The 24655-nt window shown below is 42.8% G+C and overlaps 1 long non-coding RNA gene across 1 annotated transcript in view; it reads left to right on the top strand.

The window, feature by feature from the left end:
• LOC145360318 (uncharacterized) overlaps positions 1-24655 on the top strand; it is an 87384-nt gene that overhangs the window by 37585 nt on the left and 25144 nt on the right. The window contains exon 2 of the long non-coding RNA XR_013889687.1: positions 20549-20630. This is a non-coding gene — a long non-coding RNA (uncharacterized LOC145360318). The remainder of the gene's footprint in view (positions 1-20548; positions 20631-24655) is intronic.

Genomic DNA, 24655 nt, shown 5'->3' with positions numbered 1-24655 from the left:
TATTTAGGATGCTAAGAACACATGGGGTTTCAATGGTATTCATTTTTTTGTAAATATGGACATGAATTCTGTTTTAGGAGTAAAGACTTTCCGGTTGTTTTTTCCGGTGAAGTTTTCAGTACAGGTTTCAGGTTAATGGTCCAGGTGTCCATGTGTCAACTTTCAGGCAACAAGGTTCAATTTTGCATCAGTTGCATCTCTTAATATCAAATCACTCACTGGATGTTAAGATTTTTTGTTGAATGTATCCACAGAAGTCAAAGACCCTTGCTGAGGGTGACAGGTGCATCTGTAATGTCCATTGACACTGTTAAACCTTTAACTGCGGGAAAAACTGTTTCTAACCAGGGTATCTGTAGTTTAACATTGTTTTAGATTTGCAAGAATGCGCTTAAAGTCAGAGTTCTCTTCTTTGACCACCCAAAAATCTTCCTGGCCGCCAAGAGATATCCCTGCCAGCTATAAACTTTTTATTATTTCTGTAACGGAAGAGAAATCGCCTTTTGAAGTCTGGCACGCAGGAAAAGTTTTTAGAAAAATGTAACATACTCCGCACTGAATCCTCCTAAGCTTCAGTGAGAGGTCACAAAACTAACCCCCACAACCCCAACCTGCTCCTAAAATGGCAAGAATGTACATTTTGTCTTCACAAAATATTGTACCATGAAGCTGATTCTGCTTTAAGTGAGAGTTGCTTGGATGCAGAAATGTTGCTGCAATGTGGAGCTATGTAACTGGCTGTCATTCGAATCTAAAAGTGCTGCCGCTGAAATTGAAGGCTGCAAAGATTTATTTTTAGTGCAAGAATGTGAGCCTATAGTGCAAAATTGGCTGAAATGTCATTAAATGCATGCATGTGAGATCTGTGGTCCCTTTCCCTCACCTTGTGAGGGAAATTCATTCATTTATTGATCTCTACGTGTGATCTTTTTTGCCTCATTTCTCTTTCTGTTGCTGGATCTTGCATTCAGTGTTGAGGCAGAAAATGGTGCACAATATCATGGAATCATAGAATCCCTACTGTGCAGAAGGAGGCCATTTGGCCCATCGAGTCTGCACAGCCAACATTTGTATTTCAAGACCTCATCTTTTCAATGGTATTTCTTCTAAAAAGAAATCTCTAACATGCTTTCAGGCAGCACATTTAAAAGAAAGATTGTAAAGCAAATTATTTGGTTAGATAGAATATTCGAGAAAAATCCTGCACACAAATGCCAGAAAAAGTAATTGCCTAATGAGATGTGTACTAAATTCGTGAAGGAATTAATATTTAAAAGTCTCATTCAAGTGATTTGGTGCCTCAATAAAGTCAGTTAAGCCCCTTCAAGGACAAGTAGCTTTTAGATCTTCAGAGATTCTGATAATATAGCTGCACAAGAGCCAAGCTGCAGTTCAAAATCGCCTCAGAGGAGTGAAATCAGCAGAAAAGTCTAATTCTAGAGATCAGTCCTATACTTCGCAGTTGTCATTACAGTATCGAGCATAAATACTTGAAAGAAAATTGTCTTTATATTTATGGAAAGTTGAAAGTAAGTCACTGATTTTATGTAACTAGATTGGTGGATAAAATTGGTTGTGAAAATGTTAGAGTTGCATTGCGCTAACCAAATTTTTACGACTGAATCGGGGTGCTAGTTATTCCTATCTTACAATGACTTAAGTCAGATTACATAAAAGATTGTAGTTTTGATCTGAACAAAAGCCTACCCTGTGGGAATTACTGGTTTAGCAGCTGGCGAGGTAGTTTTTTGCAGTCAGATGGTGAGGTCTTTTCATCTCATACATCCAGATATCCTGTGGCATCAATGTGACTAAGCGCTCTGACTACTGGCAACCCATGCCTGGACATGCCTGACCAAAGTTTGACTGCTTATGTTTTTTTCGAAAAACAGTGCACAATTAAGTGGCCCTTTTGCTGTTTAAGGGGAGATGATGGCCTAGTGGTATTATCACTAGATTTTTTTTTTAATCAGCTAATTTTCTGGGGACCACGGGTTCGAATCCCGCCACAGCAGCTGGTGGGATTTGAATTCAATGAAAAATAAATCTATAATTGAGACTCTACTGATGACCATAATACTATTGTCGAAAGTTGGACAAACCCATCTGTTTGACTAATATCCTTTAGGGAAGGAAATCTGCTGTCTTGGCCTGGCCTGGCCTTCATGCGACTCCAGAGCCACAGCAAAGTGGTCGATTCTCAACTGCTCTCTGAAATGGCCTAACAAGCCACTCAGTTCAAAGACAACGAGGGATGTATGCTGGCCAGGCTTGACACCCATGAATGAAATTTTTAAAAAACTTACATTGCTCTCTTTCTGTAAACTTTTGAGGTAGAATAAATACTTAACAATTACATTTAACTTCTTGGTAACATCAGTAGACAACTTTACTATTTCTGAATATTTCTTCGTGCATGTAGCTAGACTGACGGCATTAAAAATTAACATCATCCTCTCATCATAGAATGCAAAAGGAGGCCCTTTAGCTCTATTGAGCCTGTACCAACCACAATCCCAATCCCCATGACTCCATGCATTTACCCTAGCTAGTCCCCTTGACACTAAGGGACAATTTAGCATGGCAATCCACCTAATGTGCACATCTTTGGACTGTAGAAGGAAACCGGAGCACCCAGAGGAAACCCACACAGACTCAGGGAGATTGTGCAAACTCCAGACAGACAGTGACCCAAGCCAGGAATTGAACTCGGGTCCCTACTGCTGTGAGGCAGCAGTGCTAGCCACTGTGCCACCGTGCTGCTCACCTCCCCACATAATTAAAAGATTGTATCTGACAATTCTGTCGAAGCCAGTTTCCTGCTCCATATTTAAATACCTCTTGTGAAGTATTCAGTCTTTACTCTCGTGATTTAACACTTATGGACCATGCAATTATGTTGCTGTTTTACAATCACCCCACTGTTTCAGCTGACTACATAATCACTCTCTAACACCTCCACTCCAAAATTGAATTTAAGCTTATGGAAGATCTGTAGAATACCAAGTGAAAAGTAAACAATTACAAATACACATTAAGTACACTGTTGCTGTTACGGGCAACTTTATGAGGTTGCCATTTTTAACTATAATCACCAGCGTAGAATCAGCTTGGGACATCTAGTAAAGCCACTTAAAGCTTAGTTGTAAAGTGTGCAGTCATGAAAAACATTACTGGAGCCCATTATATTTCCCACAAAATTACTCATATGTGTAGTGGATAGAAATATCTTCATTCTTCTTGTGGCAACTATGTAGGCTTGTGTTGGATTCTTATCATCTTCTACTTTGAGTAAGCTGCTGGTAAAATCAAAACGAAAGATATATAAACACACATACATGTTTATTTAAATATATATATATATTTTATGTACACGAATGAGGATATAATAATATAGATAAAGTGCAACGTATATTGGGCATTGCCTTTGAAAGATTTTTTTTGTAATTGTCAGAGTTGATGCTATTTAACCAATTGCTGTTGTTTGTACGTTTTACTACAAGATTTTAGCTAAGAGGAAAACAACTGTTCCATTTGCTGTGTGTTGAAAGTGTATCAATAAGATGTTCACTTCAACACAACAGTATTGGAAAACCTGACTGGGGATGTTTGACACACATGGGGGTCATTTTATGGGGCCTGCAAGAGTGGGAAACAGTGTTTTTTTAAAAATTAGTTTATGGAACATGGGCTTTACTGGCTGGCCAGCATTTATTGTCCATCCCTAGTTGCTCTTGGAAGACACTTGAGAGTCAATCACATTGCTGTGGTTCTGGAGTCACATGTAGGCCAGACCAAGTAAGGATGGCAGATTTCCTTCCCTAAAGGACATTAGTGAACCAGATAGGTTTTTCTGACAATCGACAATGGTTTCGTGGTCATCAGTAGATTCTTAATTCCAGATATTTTTTATTGAATTCAAATTCCACCATCTGCTGTGGTGAGATTCGAACTCGGGTCCCCAGAACACTAGCTGAGTTTCAGGATTAATAGTCTAGCGATGATATCACTAGGCCATCGCCTCCCCTGAAGTGGGCTTAATTAAGCATGATACAAAATTCCCCATTCCTGGCGATGAGTTCAATTTTGGGATTAATTCAGCAATATGTTTGTGTCAGATCAAGCCTCATGTTTCCCGTGACAAGTTCCCACTTGTGATAAATTTTCATGCCGTGGATTCTTTTTATTGGAATTATGTCTTACCTTCAAAGTCAGTGACACTCGAGAGCCTCTTGGCACTCTGTTCATTTTTGCTTAAAAGTGGCTGTGTAACAGTTGGATTTGTGCAATATGTCTGAGGTTACTGATCTCCCTTATTGAATGTTGCCACATATGGAGGGGAGCAGGAGAATGGCAGCTGGCATGGAAGCTCATTGCCAGCAAGGGTGAGCCAGTGGTGAGGAAGGTGTGTGAAGTGGGGTTGGGGGCATGGTGGAGTGAGAGAGGCATCTAAGGAAGGACATGAAGACGGGAGTGAGAAGTATGGTGGAATGAAGTGGGAAGTGCCTGGCATCCAGGATGTGGTGGGGAATGGTGAGAAGAGTCAGTCAAAATAAGAAAATGATGGGCCTACAGAGCACTCAAAAGTGAGTCTGTGCTATTGACAAGTCAGGGTATTAGCAGGCAAAGGCCTTACAAGGCTTTGAGTTCACCTCCAACATTTGAATTACCCTCACTGGGATTGCTCTTGGACAATGCCCTTTATGGTGTGATGGCACAGTGGTTAGCACTGCTGCCTCACAGTGCCAGTGACTCAGGTTTGATACCCAGCTTGGGTGACTGTGCGGAGTCTGCACATTCTCCCAGTGTCTGCGTGGGTTTCCTCCCACAGTCCGAAAGGCGTGCTGGTTGGGTGCATTGACCATGCTGAATTCTCCCTCAGTGTACCCAAACAGGCACCGGAGTGTTGCGACTGGGGGATTTTCACAGGAACTTCATTGCCGTGTTAATGTAAGCCAACTTGTGACTAATACATGAGCAGTGAGTGGAAGGGAGGGCCAGCTGAGCCTGGAAGTTCAGCCATATCCCGCAGAGTGGCGAGTGCATCACTGGAGATTGATGTTCTATAAAGAGTGAATGCAGAAACACATCATTGTTTCTCCCACAACAGAGGAAATGTCCCTGACTCCTCTGTAACCAGGGATGTGTGTCAACCACAAGACACACCAGTACATTTAGCTTTCTGTTTTAGGAACAATGGGACACACATGCATTAAATTAGATGAATGGAATGCAAAATATTGACAAGTGAAAGGTAAATTTGAACAATCTGTGCCACTTTAGTGCTCTCATGAAATCTTAAGTTGGAGTCAGTGGAGTTGGGCGGGAAAGCTGTTGCTGTGATAAAGCCACTCCCTGTTTGTACAGGAGCATTTTTTCTCACCCAGCCAGGAAGTTTCCCCCGCTGCACGATCGTACCCGTCTCCTCTACACGCCATCAGCACTTTAAATTGTGCGCGGGAATCAAGAAAAAGCAAGCAAGAGTGAATGACATCCACTATCACTTCCAGCCTTTAGGAATGGCAAGCCAAGGTTAAATTTCGACCCATGGTGCCCAAAGCAACTCTTCCCAGGTGGCATGCATGTCTGTGTGAAGTTTTATATCTGCAAGTGCATAATTGTTTTGTAACTGTAACTGTCGATATGCAGTGTTGTACTTGAAAATGGCATATTTTGTATCTTTGTGTGTGGTTAGTGTGATGGTTTGGACTTTTCATATGACTATATCAAAGCGTCTAAGCTGCGGATGTTATTTGCAGTTCTTGTTAGCAGTGGATTGTAAATCCTAGAACATTGAAAGTTCGTCCCAGTCATGGTGACCATGACCACTATCGTCGATTGTTGCTAAAAACCCATCTGGTTCACTGATGTCCATCAGGGAAGGAAATCTGCCGTCCTTACCTGGTCTGGCCAACATGTGACTCCAGACCCACAGCAGTGTAGGTGACTCTGCATTCTGGAATGGCCTAGCAAACACTCCCCAGTTCAAAAGCAAGTAGGGATGCACAAACAATGCTGGCCTCGCAAGCAACACCCACATCCCATGAATGAATAAAGAAAAAAAATCACATCGCCGTTTGGCCCATTGATTTATGTTCCACATGAGCCTCTTCCTATCCTCCTCCAACACTATATATACTTCAATTCATTATTTTTCTCCAGCTTCCACTTAAAGATGTCTATGGTATTTGCAACAAGTATTCAATTGGTAGCATGTTCCACATTCTAACCATTCTGGATAAGAATTTTCTCTTGAATTCTTTATTGCATGCATTAGTAACAACCTTATCTTTATGGCACCTAGCCTTGGACTCCCCCACATCTTCTCTACATCTCCATCAAACTACTTCACAACTTTCAAGACCTTTATTAAGTCACACCTCAGTCTTTGATCTTCTGGAGAATAGACCCCCAATCTGTCGTTCTTAGTTGACAAAATAAGATCACAATTAATCCACTAATACTTAATTGGTCAAGGAAAAGCACATTAAAACAGCAGTGTTTTATACAGATCCAAATCGACAAATACTAAGTGTATGTTTCTTGTTGGAGTGAATCCAAAGTACTGGCTTCATGTGCAAAATTCAAATGTACAATTTTTGCTACAAACCTTTTGCCATTACAGACATGCCTTGCCAACAGCCAGCATATACACACACAGCCAGATGTTACTGGAACATACTGGGATGTTAACAGTGCACATCATAATTAAAGTACAAATTATTCAGCAAATTGTATTGCTTTGTGTGTGTATAGTGTGGTTAATATGATGGTTCAGACTTTTCATATGACTACAACAAAGCATCTAAGCTGATATGCCCCAGAGCTGCAAATCTCCATAACTTTCTGCACAGTTAACACTCTCCATCACTTCCTCCGCACAAAAGGCTTTGCGCCCTTCGCCTCCCCATTATCTTTCAAAACTTGCTGGATTTGTACATCAGTTGCCCAGTAAAACCTTTTCACACGAGTGGTTTAGGGTGGACAGTGTGAACCTTTTTCCTCTGGAGGAGATGGCTAACGTGAGGGGACATAACTTTAAATTGAGGGGTGAAAGATATAGGACAGATGTCAGAGGTAGGTTCTTTACTGAGAGAGTAGTAGGGGCATGGAGTGCCCTGTCTGCAACAGTAGTGGACTTGCCAACATTAAGGGCATTTAAATGGTCATTGGGTAAACATATGGATGATATTGGAATAGTGGGGGTTAGATGGGCTTTAGATTGGGTTCACAGGTCGGCACAAAAGGTTCAGTCACAACCTGCATCTAGTCTCTTGTTGTTCGGGCTTTTGGTACACTCAGTACGAATTAATGCAATATTATGTCATTTCAACATCTTTTTCTTCAATAAATAGCTGACAGTTCTCTGATTATTTCATAAATTATGTAAACATATTAAATAAATCCACATCCAGTTTTAGGAGATTGTTGTAGGAATGTAAATAACTAATTAAAGCATAATTGGAATTCATCAAAACATTTTCAAAGAAAAAACTGTTATTCTCTGTGTTAGGAATTTTAGTACAGAGCTAAAAAAAAAATACTTTGGAAAGTGGACTTCTGCAATGTTGTTTGGGTTATTTTGTAAGTTAAGCACCCAAATTTCAAAAAAAAGTCTGAAGTATGAAAATTCAAGATATTTCACAATGAGGTAGTTCAATATAGAATTCAAACAAAATACTCGCAGCTTTGGAAAAATTACCTTTGTGAAATTCATGTGAAGTTAAATCTGAATGGAAAGTTTTATATTAATGATTTACTAAGTGTAGGTTTTGTCTAATTGATTGCGGACGTTCCGTTATTTTTAATTAGTCAAAGTCTCCAAGTTCTTAACTGACGAAAATATCTAAATTTAGGAATCGATGTAAATGATATTGTGCACCATAACCTTGATAATTGTGTGATTATATATTTCATGTCAGCTGCAAAATTTAAAAATATCTAAAGATGATTTTGTGACCGAAAATAGTTGTAAAGACGCCCTCGGATCCAGTAAATGTTGCTGCCTTAAACTGTGGTTCACCAATAGCTAGAAGAATTTGCTCTCTGCTGCACCTGTACTGACCTTATTAATATGCTCTTAGCAAACCATGAATATCTGTAGTCGAAGAACTGCAGTAATATGAGGCCAAGCAACTTCATTTAATTCCGATAAAGCACATTAAATGTTAGATTTTCTTCTTTTTCTTTTGACTTAGTTACTGTAGAGAGAGAGCATTATTATTTAACATCTCAATTTAGTAATTCTGCATTACTCATCATGTAGAATTAGATTTTGTGTCTTTTGAATATATTCTTGGACAGAATGCTGAGTCACTGCACTGAAGCTGCTAAAAGCACCGGTTATCAAAGTAAGTAGAAGGCAGAATAGACAGATTGGGTGGTCGAAGATAGCAAAAAGAAGTATTTGGTTAACGTTCATTTGAAATGCTTACGTAGAATCCTACAGTGCACTAGGAGGCCATTTGGCCCATGGAGTCTACTCCGACCACAATCCCACCTATGGCCTCTCCCCACAACCCCATGCATTTACCCTGGCTAGTCCCCCGATACTAAGGGGAAATTTAGCACGGTTTATCCACCTAACCTGCGCATCTTTGGAATGCGGGAGGAAACCCACACAGACACAGGGGAGAATGGGCAAACTTCACACAGTCAGTGACCCAAACCGGGAGTCGAACCTGGGTCCCTGGCGCTGTGAGGCAGCAGTGCTGACCACTGTGCCACCTGCACAGTGGCATTTTATTAGTGGGTATAGGAAATTGGAATTGAGACCACATTCAGATCAGCCACAATCTTATTGAATGGCACAGCAGGCTTGAAGGGCAGAATGGCCAACTCTTGCAACTAAGCCTTATTTTTCGATCTTCCTATTTAACAAAAAAAGGTTATCAAAGTTTAATGTACAAAATTGAAATTATAGTAACAAAAGAATGAATGCAATTTGTGGGAACAAAAATTTAAATTTTGCAAACCAATGTGGGTGGTTGGTCTTTGCACCGACTGAATTTTCCTGTGTTCTGTAGATTAACAACTTGCTTTTCAACCACTAATATTCCAAAATTACTAATCGACTAAATCACAGCTTATTCAGTGCTTAGTAACGTAAAATATAGAATAACTGATGAAATGTCACTGGTAAGAGCCTTTTTCAATAAACTAAATCTGGAAATATATATCATTTTGATGAAAAGTAACTTGATGTATGTCTGCAGCATTAAAATGTTCCATGTCATTTTAGCTTCTGTGTCTTCAGTGAAGTAATTAAACTGCAATTTATTTTTTAAGTGGTTGAGAATGCATCTGCAGAATGTTGGAAACATTTGAGTTAATGTTGCTTTCTAACCTGCTCATGACTATAATGTATCTGAAAGAATCAGATATATATCTCTTGGTAGAGAGTGTTTTTTTTTCTCTCTTTCTATATATATTCCTTTCATATCCTCCAAAAGATTGTGTTTTTGTGCAGACATGATAATGAGACAATATTGTTCAGTACAAAGTGATACGTGATTCCATTATACAAACTTTGACAAAGTTTTAGAATTAAGCATGTTGTCCCATTCTAATTGCTCTCTCCTTACCTCTCTTATTAGGCGAAATAATGCAAATAATTTACATGGATTGTAGATGCACATGGACAAAATGAATGCGCTCAGCTTTCTTGCATTTTACAGAAGGTTTTAATTTTCTGCTGCTGGGTATTCCCATTACTTTGAACTGTAAGACCATAAGACACGGGAGCAGAATGAGGCCACTCAGCCCATCGACTCGGCTCTGCCTTTCAATAATGGCTGATATTTTTCTCATCCCCATTCTCCTGCCTTTTCCCCATTATTCCTGAACCCCTTTATTAATCAAGAACATCCATCTTTGCCTTAAAGACACTCAATGATCTGGCCTCCACAGCCTTCTGCAGCAAAGAGTTCCATAGATTCACCATTCTCTAGCTGAAGAAATTCTTCCTCAGCTCTGTTTTAAAGGATCATCCCTTTAGTCTGAGGTTGTGCCCTCTGGTTCTAGTTTCTCCTACTAGCGGAAACATCCTCTCCACGTCCACTCTATCCAGGCCTCACAGTATCTTGTAAGTTTCGATCAGATCCCGATCATCCCTGTAAACTCCAACGAGCACAGACTCAGAGTCCTCAACCATTCCTCATACGACAAGCTCTTCATTCCAGGGAACTGCCAGTCGCAAGTGTCCTCTTTGCCCATATCAGAGTAACTACTTAGAAACATTTTAAGTTGACAGTAACTGAGTAGTTTCAGAAAATAGACCAGTCCCAGAGCGAGCTCCTCTGTCAATTTGTTATGATCCCAGGTGAGTTGGGATGAATTGGCTCCCCAGCTATATTCCGCTCTGTGGGTTGGTTGCAAAGAGGTTAGTTTTCAAAGGGTCCCTTCCCTCAGGGATTTCAAGTCCAAGTGTATGTATGTTTTGAAGGAGCCAAATTCACCAGGCTTTCTTGAGAAGGAAGAATGGACTTGTTAGTTACTGAGAAGAAAATAGTAAAATGCAACGCACTTGCACACAGATTAGAAATGAGAAGTGAGTCCAAAAATAAAAGTTAAATATGCTGATCCATTCAATCATGTTACCATAATAAGGCAGAGGCCCTGGGAGGCTGAAGGCAACCTGACAACAGTTCCCCTAAAATAAACCATCAAACATCAACAAAATTATTTCACAGAATCCTACAGTGCAGTAAGAGGCCATTTGGCCTGTCAAGTCTGCACTGCCTCTCTGACAGGACATTTCACCCAGAACACATTCCTGTAGTTCCATGCATTTGCTCCACTAATCCACCTAACCTACACATCCTGCAACACTAAAGGGCAATTTAGCATCGCCAATCCACCTAACCTGCACATTTTTGGACTGGACTTTACTTGCTTTATTCAATTGTATTTGAAAGACAAAAATTGAACATGTAAAGGCAGACAAATCAGCTTTTGGCTTGTCTGTAAGGAGTAGATAGTGAAATGTTGTGGCCATTAAGTTTAGTGATTCCAGTAACACTGATTTGAGCAGTTGGTTTGGAGATTCCTGGTTCTGCAGGTTGACTGAAAGGAGTTGTCCTGTTTCTTTTATATCTGTGAATGGCTTATGACTTACTTCCAGCAATCAGAGAGAGAGAGATTGTTTTGCCTAAGCAGGGATGCTCAATGGATGTCCTTAAGTTGTGATTGTCACAGAACACACCAGCACGGTAGAACTAGAAAACCAGACTTGCACACACAGACCAGAGATGCACTTGGTTTTTAACTCTCTTTTTCGAGTGTATTCCTGAAAGAGGAAAACACACAAATGTATTTTGTCCAGAACTTTTTTTTTTCAACTCACATCATGTCTACAGTTTGGGATATAACTGACAGGAGATGGTTTCTGCTGAGGTGGTAATCAGCCTCCATTATCTCCACAGGAGATTACAGATCAGTTTATGCACTGCATCTCTTCCTTTGAAATGTCCATCTAAAATGAGGTGCAACATTCTGTGGTCTCTGTCTCTCAAGACTGAGTATAATCCACACTGGAACAATGCAGGCAATCATTGAATTACACTCTCAGAATTTACATTCTCAGCCACTTTTGTCCTGTATGAGGGGAATTTTCTCATCCCGCCTATCACGAGAATTGTAGCGGGGCTGGGGGGTGTGGACCATGCAAAGGTTCATTGACCTTGGGTGAAATTCTCCAGTTTTTTGGGGTGAACGCGGCCAGAGAATCCCACGCATTTTGCTTAAAACTTCAATGTCTCCATAATTTATTTGTGCTATGGTCTGATGTCCTGATAATAAAAATATTTAAGTAATATCTGGAGTAAAATGTCCAGAAATTTGTACAAACTAATTCTGACTGAATGAACAATGAAATGATATATCTTTTATATTAAAAGAAGCTGCATGTAACAAACTTATCTTAAGGTGAGTTGTACAGCTGAGTTGCATGGACAGACAATTAAATATAAGTAAAATACAAAATATGCTGATCCATTCAAACACACATGTTACCATAACACCGGCAGAGGTTCTGGGAGACGTAGGGCATCCTGACAACAATTTCCCTAAAATAAACCATCAAGAATCAACAAAAACATTTCATAGAATGCCCAGAGTGCAGAAGAAGGCCATTCAGCCCATTGAGTCTGCACTGACTCTCTGACAGTGCATCTCACCCAGAACCCATTCCTGTAACCCAAGCATTTACCTCGCTAATCCACCTAACCTGCACATCCTGCGAATAAAGGGCAATTTAGCATAGCCAATCCACCTAACCTGCATGTCTTTGGACTGGACTTCACTTACTTTTGTATTTGAATGACAAAAATTGAACATGTATAAGTTCATGTTTAATATATTTGGAAGTACTGATTATTATTGATGCAATTTAAGCACAGATTTTAATTTCAGATTCAGTAATTGTAAATTAATCAAGTCTTGGCTCCTGTTGCATAGACCAATTGTGCAGATGTGTTGTCTAATCATACAATCCCTACAGTGCCGAAGGAGGCCATTCAGCCCATCGAGTCTGCACCAATCACAATCCCACCCAGGCTCTCTTCCCATAACCCCGCATATTTACCCTGCTAATCCCCCTGATACTGGGATCATGTTAGCACGGCCTATCGACCTAACCTGCGCATCTTTGGACTGGACTCTATATTCTGTCTAGTGGCATGGTACGTTTTAAACTGTCATTAAATTTGTTATTTTTGTACTTGATTCCTAATGACAAAGAACAAAAATCAGTTTGTAAATTGAGTCAAGTGGAATCAGATAATTAGTCATTTCTGTGTAATAAGTTGTAACGTAAGTCAAGTGGCGGTTGAGCTGATAGGTAAAGAGAAAAGATTTTGAGTGCTGGAGTTATAGGCATTAGCTGGGGGCATGTTTTGAATGGGTGGTCAGGATATCCTCTGCCACCTAAGAAACGAAAAATTTGTTCTGCTGACCGCTCCCATTTATAGGTTTTCGCTGAAAAATCCCTTGAACTAAAAAAGCACTTTGTAAACCATGAGGCTGAACAGGGCCAGTCAGAGCAAGTGTGGTTTTGCTTTAAAACCATGTTAAACTTTCGTAAGATTTTGCCAGGTGTCCAATTATTGGCTATTTGCATTCTGTTCAGTAAATGTGACATGAGGGTTAACCCCAAGTTTAAAAATACTCCTGTCCTTAAAGTCATTTCTGACAATTATTACGTAAATTGGTAGGATTGAGTGAGGATGAGGTGAGTTAATGTGATGCTGAAGTATACAATGGTCAGTGAAATAAGGTGCTCGTTGCCATTCCATTTCTAGGAGATTTTCAAGAAAGCATAGAACAAATTGGCATCTAACAGGTAATGGTTTACCTCTATTGAGTGTCCTTTTACATCAATCATTGGCGTCTATTGTGTAACAACAATCAACTATAATGTTACTTTAATATTATCTAGCCGCTCATTTAGTTGATATTTCTTGGTTAGGGTTACATTACATCTGACCAGCATGGGAGTATCAATTCATATGCACCTTCTTAAGCATGCCTACCTACGAACTGTCCGTTTGTTATGCTATGTGTCAATGGTGCATAATCACTGCTTGAAAAGAATCAAAAGGTTTGCCATCCTGTACACTGCATCTGAAAGCTACTTTTTTGAGGATGCTTTCATAGCAACAATACTGCAACTTTTACTTTTACTCCCTGAACATGTCATGATCAATAGGACTTACCTCAGGCTCCTGCTATCTCTTTCAGTTGAGCTGATTGTAGGCAGAGTTTCAGATTGGATAGAAAGATCATATTCTTTGTGGTCACTGTTTCTGTTTCTGAATGGCATGCAGGAACTATGCACAGTTATTGCTTCAAATCGTAGAATCCCTACAGCGCTGAAAGAGGCCATTTGGCCCATCGAGTCTGCATCGATCATAATCCCACCCAGATGCTATCTCTGCAACCTATTTACTCTATTAACCTCCTGACACTAAGGGGCAACTTAGGATGGCCAATCACCCTAACCCGCACATCTTTGTCCTTCGGCCGTCCAAGCCTTCTCCGACCATCCTGTCCAACTGAACTAAAACCCCCAACCCTGCAAAGAAAAGGAATACAATTAATTGTAATTTTAACTTGAAATTTAAACCTTACTCTCATCTGGAATCATAGAATTCCTACAGTAGGAGGCCATACGGTGCATGAAGCCTGCACTGACAACAAAACCACCGGGGAGAATGTGCAGACTCTACACACCCGACTGAGAATCGAACATGGGCGCCTGGTGAGGCAGTAGTGCTAACCACCGTGCCACCAAGTCGCCTAATCCTTGCTGCAGGTTCTAATTAATCATTGCCATTATCCATGGGTGGCACAGTGATTAGCATTGCTGCCTTTCAGCGCCAGGGACCCAGGTTCAATTCCAGCCTCAGTCACTGTTTGTGTGAAGTTTGCACCTTCTCCCTATGTCTGTGTGGGTTTCCTCCGGGCGCTCCGATTTTCCCCTCACATGCTGAAATACGTGCAGGATAGGCGCATTGGCCATGCTAAATTCTTCCTGGTGTCAGGGGATTAGCAGGGTAAATGTTTGGAGTTCTGGGAATAGGGCCTGGGTGGTATTACGGTCAGTACAACCTTGATGGATCGAATGGCCTCCTTCAGTACTGTTGCGATTCTACGATTCTGCATTTGTATTGCACTTTTTCTGTCTGCCTGACTTAGCTGTAATAACTTACTTGTTGATTACTGTGCTTCCATCAGTTTTGGGACTTTGCCAGGGTCATTTACAGCGCAAGGTATGGTATTTTAGTGGTTCCATTGCTCTGGAGTAGTACCCCAACAATGTGTGTTCAGATCTCAGCAAGGCAGGATGAGAGTGTGCAACCTGAGGCAGAATCTAATGGTCACAGCAGTGGCGGCCATCAAAGTTCCTGGCTCCACCAGGGGTAGTTTCTGGCCGAATTTCCTCATGAGTGAGGAGGTTGCGCCAGGGTCAGTCAGGGAGGCTGATGAGGTTGGGAGCGGATAGAGGGGGTGGAGATGGAGGGATTATTGTCAAGGGCAGGTGAGCGGCTTCCCTCGGATCTCTGCCCTTTTTGCTGGTGGACCCCTCTGTTGAACACAGGATCTCCAAGAAGGAGGGACCCTCCTCCCACCAGGCCACAGGCACACCTGCCACGTTTGCCTAGTGGTCTGCCCACAAGACTTGGACCCGCATGTTGAATACTAGCAGTGGTGGGATGAGGCCCTTATGTAGCCTTTAAGCGGCTATGGAAGAGCCTCAATTGGCCATCGGATGGGAAAGTTGCACCCCCTGGACTTAACTTTTCCACACCTTGCCTCCCAGCCTGCCTGCTGGGACACATTAAGTTCACCCCATTATTTGGAAATAACAATCGCTAGAAATGACCGTGAAACTGTTGACTTGGCGCCCTTCACCTGACACTCGTACTTGGTCTGGTCCATTCACCACTTCAGCCCCACGTCTAAGTCTTTGACAGTCCACTGAGCGGCTAAACCGCTCCACTGTGCCAGTTGGATGTGTGAATCTTCTGTAACATCAGAGTCTGCTTTTTGCAGGGCAGAATGACTTGGTTTGCTGTCTGCAGGCATTTGTGCCCCTGGTCATTTCTGACATATGATTGGTGTTTAAATGCCTTGTGGCGGGTGTTATCCATGTAAGGTAATCAATGCGATTAGTAATAACTAATCACAACCAGTAGCTATCTTTTATTGGTTTTTGTGGTCCATTAGCATCTGGGCTTCCATGAATCTGATCAGAGGTTTACAGCATGGAAACAGGCCCTTCGACCCAACTTGTCCATGCCACCCAGATCTTACCACAAACTAGTGCCAACTGCCTGCATTTGGTCCCTATCCCTCTATACCCATCTTAGTCAGGGAACTTTCTAAATGCTTTTTAAAAGGCCAAATTGTACCCCACTGTTGTACTGCCTCTGGCAGCTCGTTCCAGACATTCACCACTCTCTGAACAAAAAAAAACCCCTCTAGAACTTTTCTTATCTCTTCCCTCTCACCTTTTAACATATGCCCTCCGGTTTTAGACTCCCCTACCTTTGGGTTTCCTCCGGGTGCTCCGGTTTCCTCCTATATTTTGAAAGACGTGCTGGTTAGGTGCATTGACCTGAACAGTTGCCGGAGTGTGGCGACTAGGGGAACTTCACAGTAACTTCATTGCTGTGTTAATGTAAGCGTTACTTGTGACTAATAAATAAACTTTAACTTTACTTGGAAAAGATGTTGACTATCTCTGTTATGTGTGTCCCTCATTATTTTACAGACCTCTATAAGATCACCTATAAGCCCCCTATGCTCCAACAAAAATAGTCCCAGTCTATCCAGACTCTCCTTATAACTCAAACCCTCAAGTTCCAGTAGTAAGTCATTCCTTGAAGATACTGGATATCTTCTTTGGACCGTTGACTGCATCTTGTACTCATACAGGGAGGCCAGTTCTACCACATTGAGCAGAGGTGATAAGATCAGTGTGTGAATGATAACAAGCAGGATTGAGCAGAACAACACCTTCTTGCACTGATCTATTTGAGGCATCACATGCTACAGCTTTCAAAGAATTTAGGAGAGTCTCCTGTCATAAATCATTTTGAAACAAAAGCAAGTAGAATTGCAAACTAAAATTCTTGTAAATTCTAGTGTTTGAGTGGAAGGTCATGGATATATAAATTGTGAGAAATGTGAAATGAGATTTTGACTTGTTATCACCCATTTTAGACTAAAGCTTAAAATCAAGATTTGCCACAATAACTCACTGATAGTCTATATTTAACTAACGTTTTGTGTGCAATGTCCCAATATTCTACCTGAACTAATAGGAATCAATCCTGCAACCTGCTGATAATCAACCCTGAAGCTATGGCTAGCATTCCCTTGTATTACACAAGCTGCGGACAGATTCCGCAGTTGATGCCACTTTTCACAGGCTCCATTTCTCTCCCTATCGTTAGGGATCCTGCTTTGGACTCTGGTTGTAAGTGAAGGTGATTTGATTTATTATTGTCACATGTATTAGTATACAGTGAGAAGTATTGTTTCTTCCGTGTTATACAGACAAAACGCACTGTTCATGGAGAAGGGAAGGAGAGAGTGCAGAATGTAGCGTTACAATCATAGCTAGGGTGCAGAGAAAGATCAATTTAGTGAGTAGCTCCATTCGAAAGTCTGATGGCAGCAGAGAAGAAGCTGTTCTTGAGTTGATTGGTAGGTGACCTCAGACTGTTGTATCTTTTTCCTGACCAAAGAAGGTGGAAGAGAGAATGTCTGGGGTCTGTAGGGCCTTTAATTATGCTGATAGTGATTGTGGTAACTCTGAACTATAATATGCCTAGATTCAAAAAACCTTCCTCTCTGATTGTAGCACTGAGAACCCTCAACCTCCATTCCCACTTAGAACATAGAACATAGAACATTACAGCGCAGAACAGGCCCTTCGGCCCACGATGTTGCGCTGACCAGTTAAAAAGCGATGACCCTCTAACCTAAACCAAACCCTTTCCATCCATAAACCTATCCACAGATCTCTTAAACACCCCCAAACTAGGCGCATCCACAACTGCAGCAGGCAGGGCATTCCAATCCCTCACCACCCTCTGGATAAAGAACCTACCCCTGACATCCGTCCTATAACTACCACCCCTTAATTTAAAGCTATGCCCCCTCGTGCTAGCTTTCTCCATCCGAGGAAAAAGGCTATCACTGTCCACCCTGTCTAAACCTCTAATCATCTTATATGTTTCAATAAGGTCCCCTTGTGGCCGCCTTCTTTCTAATGAAAACAACCTCAAATCCTTCAGTCTCTCCTCATAGGACCTCCCCTCCATACCAGGCAACATCCTGGTAAACCTCCTCTGCACCCTCTCCAAAGCCTCCACATCCTTCCTATAATGTGGGGACCAGAACTGCACACAGTACTCCAAGTGCGGCCGCACCAGAGTTTTGTACAGTTGTAACATGACGCTGCGGCTCCTAAATTCAATCCCCCTGCCAATAAATGCCAAGACACCGTATGCCTTCCTAACAACCCTATCTACTTGATTCCCAACTTTCAGGGATCTATGTACACATGCACCTAGATCCCTCTGTTCATCCACACTATTCAGAGTCCTACCGTTAGCCCTATACTCTACACATCCGTTATTCCTGCCAAAGTGAATTACCTCACACTTTTCCGCATTAAACTCCATCCGCCACCTCTCGGCCCAGCTCTGCAACTTGTCCAAGTCTCCCTGTAAACGAAGACACCCTTGCTCACTATCTACCACACCTCCGACTTTGGTGTCATCAGCAAATTTACTAATCCACCCAGCTATACCCTCATCCAGATCATTTATAAAAATTACAAACAGCAGTGGCCCCAAAACAGATCCCTGAGGCACACCACTCGTAACTGAACTCCATGACGAATACTTACCATCAACCACCACCCTCTGTCTCCTATCTGCCAGCCAATTCCTGATCCAATTTCCTAAATCACTCTCAATCCCATACATCTGCATTTTCTGCAGAAGCCTTCCATGGTGAACCTTATCAAACGCCTTACTAAAGTCCATATATACCACATCAACTGCCTTACCCTCATCCACCTCTTTAGTCACTTTCTCAAAAAACTCAATAAGGTTAATCAATGGAATGTTCATCAATGGAAAGAATTTTAGTGTTTACCCCAGTAAAGCACCCAGCTTTCATTCACCTCTCTCAGAACCTGTCCCTCTCGCCATATTGCTGCTGCTCCGTGCCCCTGGAACTGAAAGAATTGCCAAACCTCACAGCCACCCTATTCCCTGCCTCTCTTGTGCTCATACAAGCCTAATATCCTGACCCCAGGACCCGAGGTTACCCGGGCTGGATTATAAGTGCTCCCACCAAATGTATTTTTGGCAGGAGAGGGTGCGCATAAAAGAGGGCATGTGCCAACCCCCATCACCTTTCCTGCCATTCTGAGCTCGTCCCCATGACAGTGTTAGAGTGCATACTGAAATGCCACATCTAAATAAATAATTAAGGGTCCATTGAGCTTGTTCACAAGTCAGTTGACCCTGATGCTGCCCATGCCTTGGTTGGAGTGGGTGCTAATGTCGGGCTGTATATTCAAGACTTTCTAAATGATTGTGAAGGGAGTGGGCTCTCATCTTTGCCCTTAGTATTCCACACTCCTTGGCCTGCTCACCAAAATGCACAACCCTCCCCTCCCATCCCCCTTCCAAGTTGCCTGAACATTGCCCATCCAGTAGCCCAGACTTTGATGTGTTCCTGGATTCATCGTGCTTTCCCCTGGGAGCCATGAATGCACCCTGGGTACTGCCGAGACAGCTGGAACCGCCACTCAATTGGATTGGTTGGCAGTTTCCCAGGGTAGGGCTTTATCCTGAGAGTGGGGCGGGAATTCTTCTTTCGGGCTGATTAACATCATCCCTGTGGGCAAATTGGCCTAAAGTGAGTTGGCTCCGTGCCAACCTTCCTCCCGGGGCTGCTACCCGTCCATTCTCTTCCCGTTTCCCCCCCACCTCCAAAATACCACCCTTCCCCTCCCTCGGCACTCCAATACCAATTTCACTGTCATTTTCTCTCTCTTTCCCATTGCTTTGCTCACCCTAATCCAGGTTTGCTTTCTTCCTAACCTTTAGTCATACTCATGTTGCCCCCTCTACCCAAACCCCAAATCTCTGTTCATCATTTCTCCCCTTGTTTCCCTGTCCATGGGACTGAATATCAGACATTGCTGATCCAATGGGGTCCATTTCATATCATCGCCCCAGAGTGGGGGGGCGGTGGGGGGGTGAACTTCCAGCTTGCTAAGTCACTTTTAGTTTGCTGATATTCCATTCATGAATGAGTGTTTTTGTTTACGGAGTTCACCTGTATTGGATAGTATTACATAGAATACACAGCAAAGACACTTGTCCCACCAGATCTCGCTGGTCTTTATACTCCAGGGGAATTTCACAGTAACTTCATTGCAGTGTTAATGTTGGCTGACCTGTGACTAATAAATCAACTTTATTTTCTTTTACTTTTCCACATGGTTGATGGCTGTTTCCCTGTGTCCCTCTCTCGGGCAGTCCTACAGGAGTGAGGACGATAAATACTGCGGATGCTGGAATCTGAAACAAAAACAGAAAATGCTGGAAAATCTCTGCAGGTCTGGAAGCATCAATGGAGAGGGAATAGAGTCAGTGTTTTGAGTCTAAATAAAGGGTCATTCAGACTCGGAATGTTAGAGAACGTTTTTCTCTCTCCACAGATGGGTGACACGGTGGAACAGTGGTTAGCACTGCTACCTTACAGCGCCAGGGACCCAGGTTTGATTCCTAGCTTGGGTCACTGTCCGTGTGAAGTCTGCGCATTCTCCCCATGTCTGCATGGGTGCTCCAGTTTCCTCCCACGGTCTGTTTAGGTACATTTACCGTGCTAAATTCTCTCTCGGTGTAGCCGAACAGGCGCCAGAGTGTGGCAATTAAGGGATCTTCACAGTAACTTTATTGCAATGTTAATATAAGCCTACTTGTGACTAATAAATGAACTTTACTTTGACTTTCAGATCCCGTCAGCATTGAGGATGACTTGCTTCGACTTTCCTTCAATGGATTTTGAGATGGCTGTGCATCCAGCAAGCTTGAAAGGTTGGGTAAATGGGTTATTGAGGCTTTTGTGCTCCTTTTGACACTTTGACTTTGTGTGCACATTCCAAGTAAGAAGTCTCACAACACCAGGTTGAAGTCCAACAAGTTTATTTGACAGTGGGTTTACTATCAAATAAACTTGTCGGACTTCAACCTGGTGTTATGAGACTTCTTACTATGTTTATCCCAGTCCAACGCCGGCATCTCCACATCATGCACACTCCAATACAGGAAGGAATTTTCCCATCACGGGAATCAGTGGGGGAGGTTGTGGGGAGGGAACCAGGTTAATCTCAGGCGGGATTTTCCGGTTTTGGGATGAGCTCTGCCGGAAAATCCCAGCAACAGTCTCTCGGCACCTTCCCAAACAAACCCTCTCATTTTGGATTGGTTAGAAGCCAGGGTCTCCCATGAGATGACAGGGATGTTTAACCATTTTGTGGACGTTTTGAGGACATTCCCCAAAGTGTGTCCATTGTCTAACTGGAAGTTTGCTGGGGTGACTGAATTCCAAATAGAGCAATTAGCTCCTCGAGTCTGATGTCAGTCACGCAAATGGTGTGCCCCGGCCAGTGGAGCTGGTTTTTACATTGTGATTCGTACCTTGATGCTGAGCAAGTTGGCTTGGGAGAGGACACTGCTATTGGACCTCCAACATCAGTGAGGAGAAGGACCTGTGTTTTGGGATTAGCACTAGTTTGTAGACATCCAAAAATCCTTCAACTTAAAAACTGTATATAATCGGACAGGAAAGTATTGGGGTAATGTCTATCTGAGAAAGGTAAACATAATGAACATTCACCTGTTTAAAGCACATTCATGTTTAAATTTGCCATGTATTGTGCTGACTAATCTTTAGTAACCCACTTGACTCATCATTAGATACATATTTATCATTAAGAATACGTGACACAGCTGCTAGAAAGAAAGGTTTGTTTGTGCAGCTTGAGCAAGTCTTGAGTTTCCTCTTTTGTTGATGACTTGATGAGGCTTTGTTCAATTAGCACAATTCTGAAGAAGTATAGAAATGAAGTGGCTCAAGCATTCTTTCCCAGTGCACCTCCCTCCCTGTCCACGAGAGTTCTGGCCTTGTTCAAAAGTTCAGGGAAATCATCCAGACCAGCAGAGAAGGTAGAACCTCAGACGTCTCTGCCTCCTCCATGTCATTCAGTTAGGAAAGTTGCTGAATAATGCCAGGTGCTTCCTGAAGGATAGTTGAGCAAAGCAATAAGCAAGTCCGATCTGTGTATTATTGTTTGCCTCGAAGTAATTAGGTCAAGAATGTGGTTGGTAACGGCAAGAATCCCACCGCTAGCTTCCCCTAGGGCAGCTCCCCTATCGAGAAATGGTTTATGATACAATTGGGGGAAGTATTAATGGTGCCACGAAAAGGATTGTAGGGTTGGATAAACCTTGCAAGAATCATTTGGCCCGTAAGCACCTGGAACCCTCTGAGATATTTGCAATCCTCCAATTCTGGCCATCCCCAGTTTCCTTTCCTTCGTCCGTGCCTCTGGAATTTCCTCTCTGCCTGTCTACCTCTCATTTTAAGTTCCTTCTTAGAAGTTATCTCTTTGACCAGGTTATTTTGGTTAGCTATCCAATTACTCTATATGCGGCTATCGGCATCAAATTGCGTCTTAATATCATTCCTGAAGTACATTGGCAGCACTGTGGTTAGCACTGCTACCTCACAGCGCCAGGAACCCGGCGCTTCTGGTACTAACTTAATGGGTTCAGAAAGGAAATGCTCTCTCTTTTTTCTGAAATAGTTATAATGTTTCTTTCTTTCCTTATTACCCCTCTGCAGGAGACTGCTGAGAGAAACCAATGTTGTATTTGTATGTGTATATGGCACCATGCTATGACTGGGCATGCTCAATGGACCAACTTGTATCCTATTTTATATTTTGAGCATTGCAGATTTAGGAGTGATCCGATGACGTTAAATATCGGGGTAGATTCTTCGGCCTCCCAGCCGCGTGTTTCCTGCTGGCAGGAGGTGATGTGTTGTTTGCCAGCAGTGGGATTCTCCAGACCCGCTGCTATCAATGGGTAATTCCCATTGACATCACCTCCACGCTGGTGGGAAATCCACAAGTGGGGGTGTACTGCCGGCAGGACCAGAGAACTCCACTGGCATGAACAGCTGGAGAATTCCAGCCATGATTTTTTTTTAAAGACCTACATTTAGTCCTTCTTTTCATATCTTCACGAGAGCCTACTTAGAATCATAGAATCCCTACAGTGCAGACAGAGACCATTCGGCCCATCGTGTCTGCACCGACCACATTCCCACCTATGCCTCTTATTCCCGCAATCCCACACATCCACCCCGCCAATTCCCCTGACACTAGGGTCAATTTAGCACGGCCAATCAACTCAACCCGCACATCTTTGGACTGTGGGAGGAACGCCCATGCAGAGACGGGGAGAATGTGCAAACTCCACACAGGCAGTGACCCGAGGCCGGAATTGAACCCTGGTGCCGCGAAGCAGCAGTGTTAACTTCATTCTCTGACACATAACAAAGTGATGCTAGTGGTATCAAAAATGTATTCGCTTAAAAATGTGATGATTAAACTAATGAAACTGTACCTGCTGCTCGAAGGAAATTTGTTTGGAAAATATTTTTTTGAAAATAGTGTCCCTTTAAACAGATTGTAACAAACATGGGGTTATATTATACATGTGCAATGTACTACCGCTTTTTTCTAATTCCCACCAGGGACAGTTCTTAGATCTTATCTGAGCTAAACAGGTCAAAGGTTTCCCAGGGTCCCCTGAGCAAAGCAACATGCAGCATTAAGCATGTCAGTCACTAAACAACCAACAGGAAACCAGACAGTTAAAAATGTCTCTTCTAAACGTTTTATCCCAGCTCTAGCTCCCATCTTGTGTTTTGGTTCTTTCAGCGAAGGAATATGGACATTCCAAGCACGGCTATCTTGCAGTCACATATCCGAGGAACCCTCCTTCTCCATTCCATTAGCACTGCCTCCATTTCCCCACCCCCACAGCTCCCTGGAGGTCGGAGGGATGTTCAAGTTGATTGAGCGGAACACGGCACCTGAGAAAGCCGAACACCACAACCAAATTAACATGGAAAACCCAAATGTGAGGGTGGGGAGGGGGGGAGTTGGTCCACCAAATGTCAGTCCAGAGTCTCTGGGGGATCATGTGGGGATTTGCTTCTCTGAAGTAAAGAAATGGGGACTCCCACAATGTTGTTATCTTTAGTAAGATGGACCCAACGTGAACTTTCATGACCTGATGGTGATCCGTACCAAGCTCACCAAGTTCTGTTTTCTTGGTCAGTTGAGGGCAACCTTTCCGTAAGTCTCAAGAAACTTGGGCAGGGAAATTCAGCGCTGTCTGTTAATAGGCAAACTGTTGGTAAGGCATCTGCTGTACGCACATGCACACTCGCCTACAACTGCCTGCAGCCAGATCCTCAAGGCCCAGACCTCCTCGAGGACTCCCACTCAGATCATCTCAAGTGTCCCATGCCTGGAAAGGTGGCTCCTGGACAAATGATTTATAGGACCAGTAGGATAGTTAATAGGGGCAGCACGGTGGCACAGTGGGGCATTGCTGCCCCACAGCACCAGGTACCCAGGTTCGATTCTGGCCTTGGGAGTTTGCACATTTCCCCTGTGTCTGCGTGGGTTTCGTCCGGGTGTTCTGGTTTCCTCTCACAGTCCAAAGATGTGCGGGTTAGGTTGATTGGCCATGCTAAATTGACCCTAGTGTCAAGGGGATTAGCAGGGTGGGTTTACAGGAATAGGGCCTGGGTGGGATTGTGGTCAGTGCAGACTTGATGGGCTAAATGGCCTCCTTCTGCACTGTAGGGACTCTATTCTATGCATTGTGTAAGTGGAAACACAAGACTGGCACATGGGGTTTCCACAAGGTGATTCATGATTCTGGATATTGATTATCTCCAAATACACTGGGCGCAATTTTACTGCCTGTTCACGCCACGCTCCCACTGCAGCGAAGCCGGCAAATTTGGTGACCAGCCA

The sequence above is a fragment of the Carcharhinus amblyrhynchos genome, chromosome 2 (assembly GCF_965287045.1).
Source record: "Carcharhinus amblyrhynchos chromosome 2, sCarAmb.v2.hapA, whole genome shotgun sequence".
Classification (NCBI taxonomy): domain Eukaryota; kingdom Metazoa; phylum Chordata; class Chondrichthyes; order Carcharhiniformes; family Carcharhinidae; genus Carcharhinus; species Carcharhinus amblyrhynchos.
The sequence above is the reverse complement of the archived record's forward strand: the minus strand, read 5'-3'. Positions and strand labels throughout refer to the sequence as shown.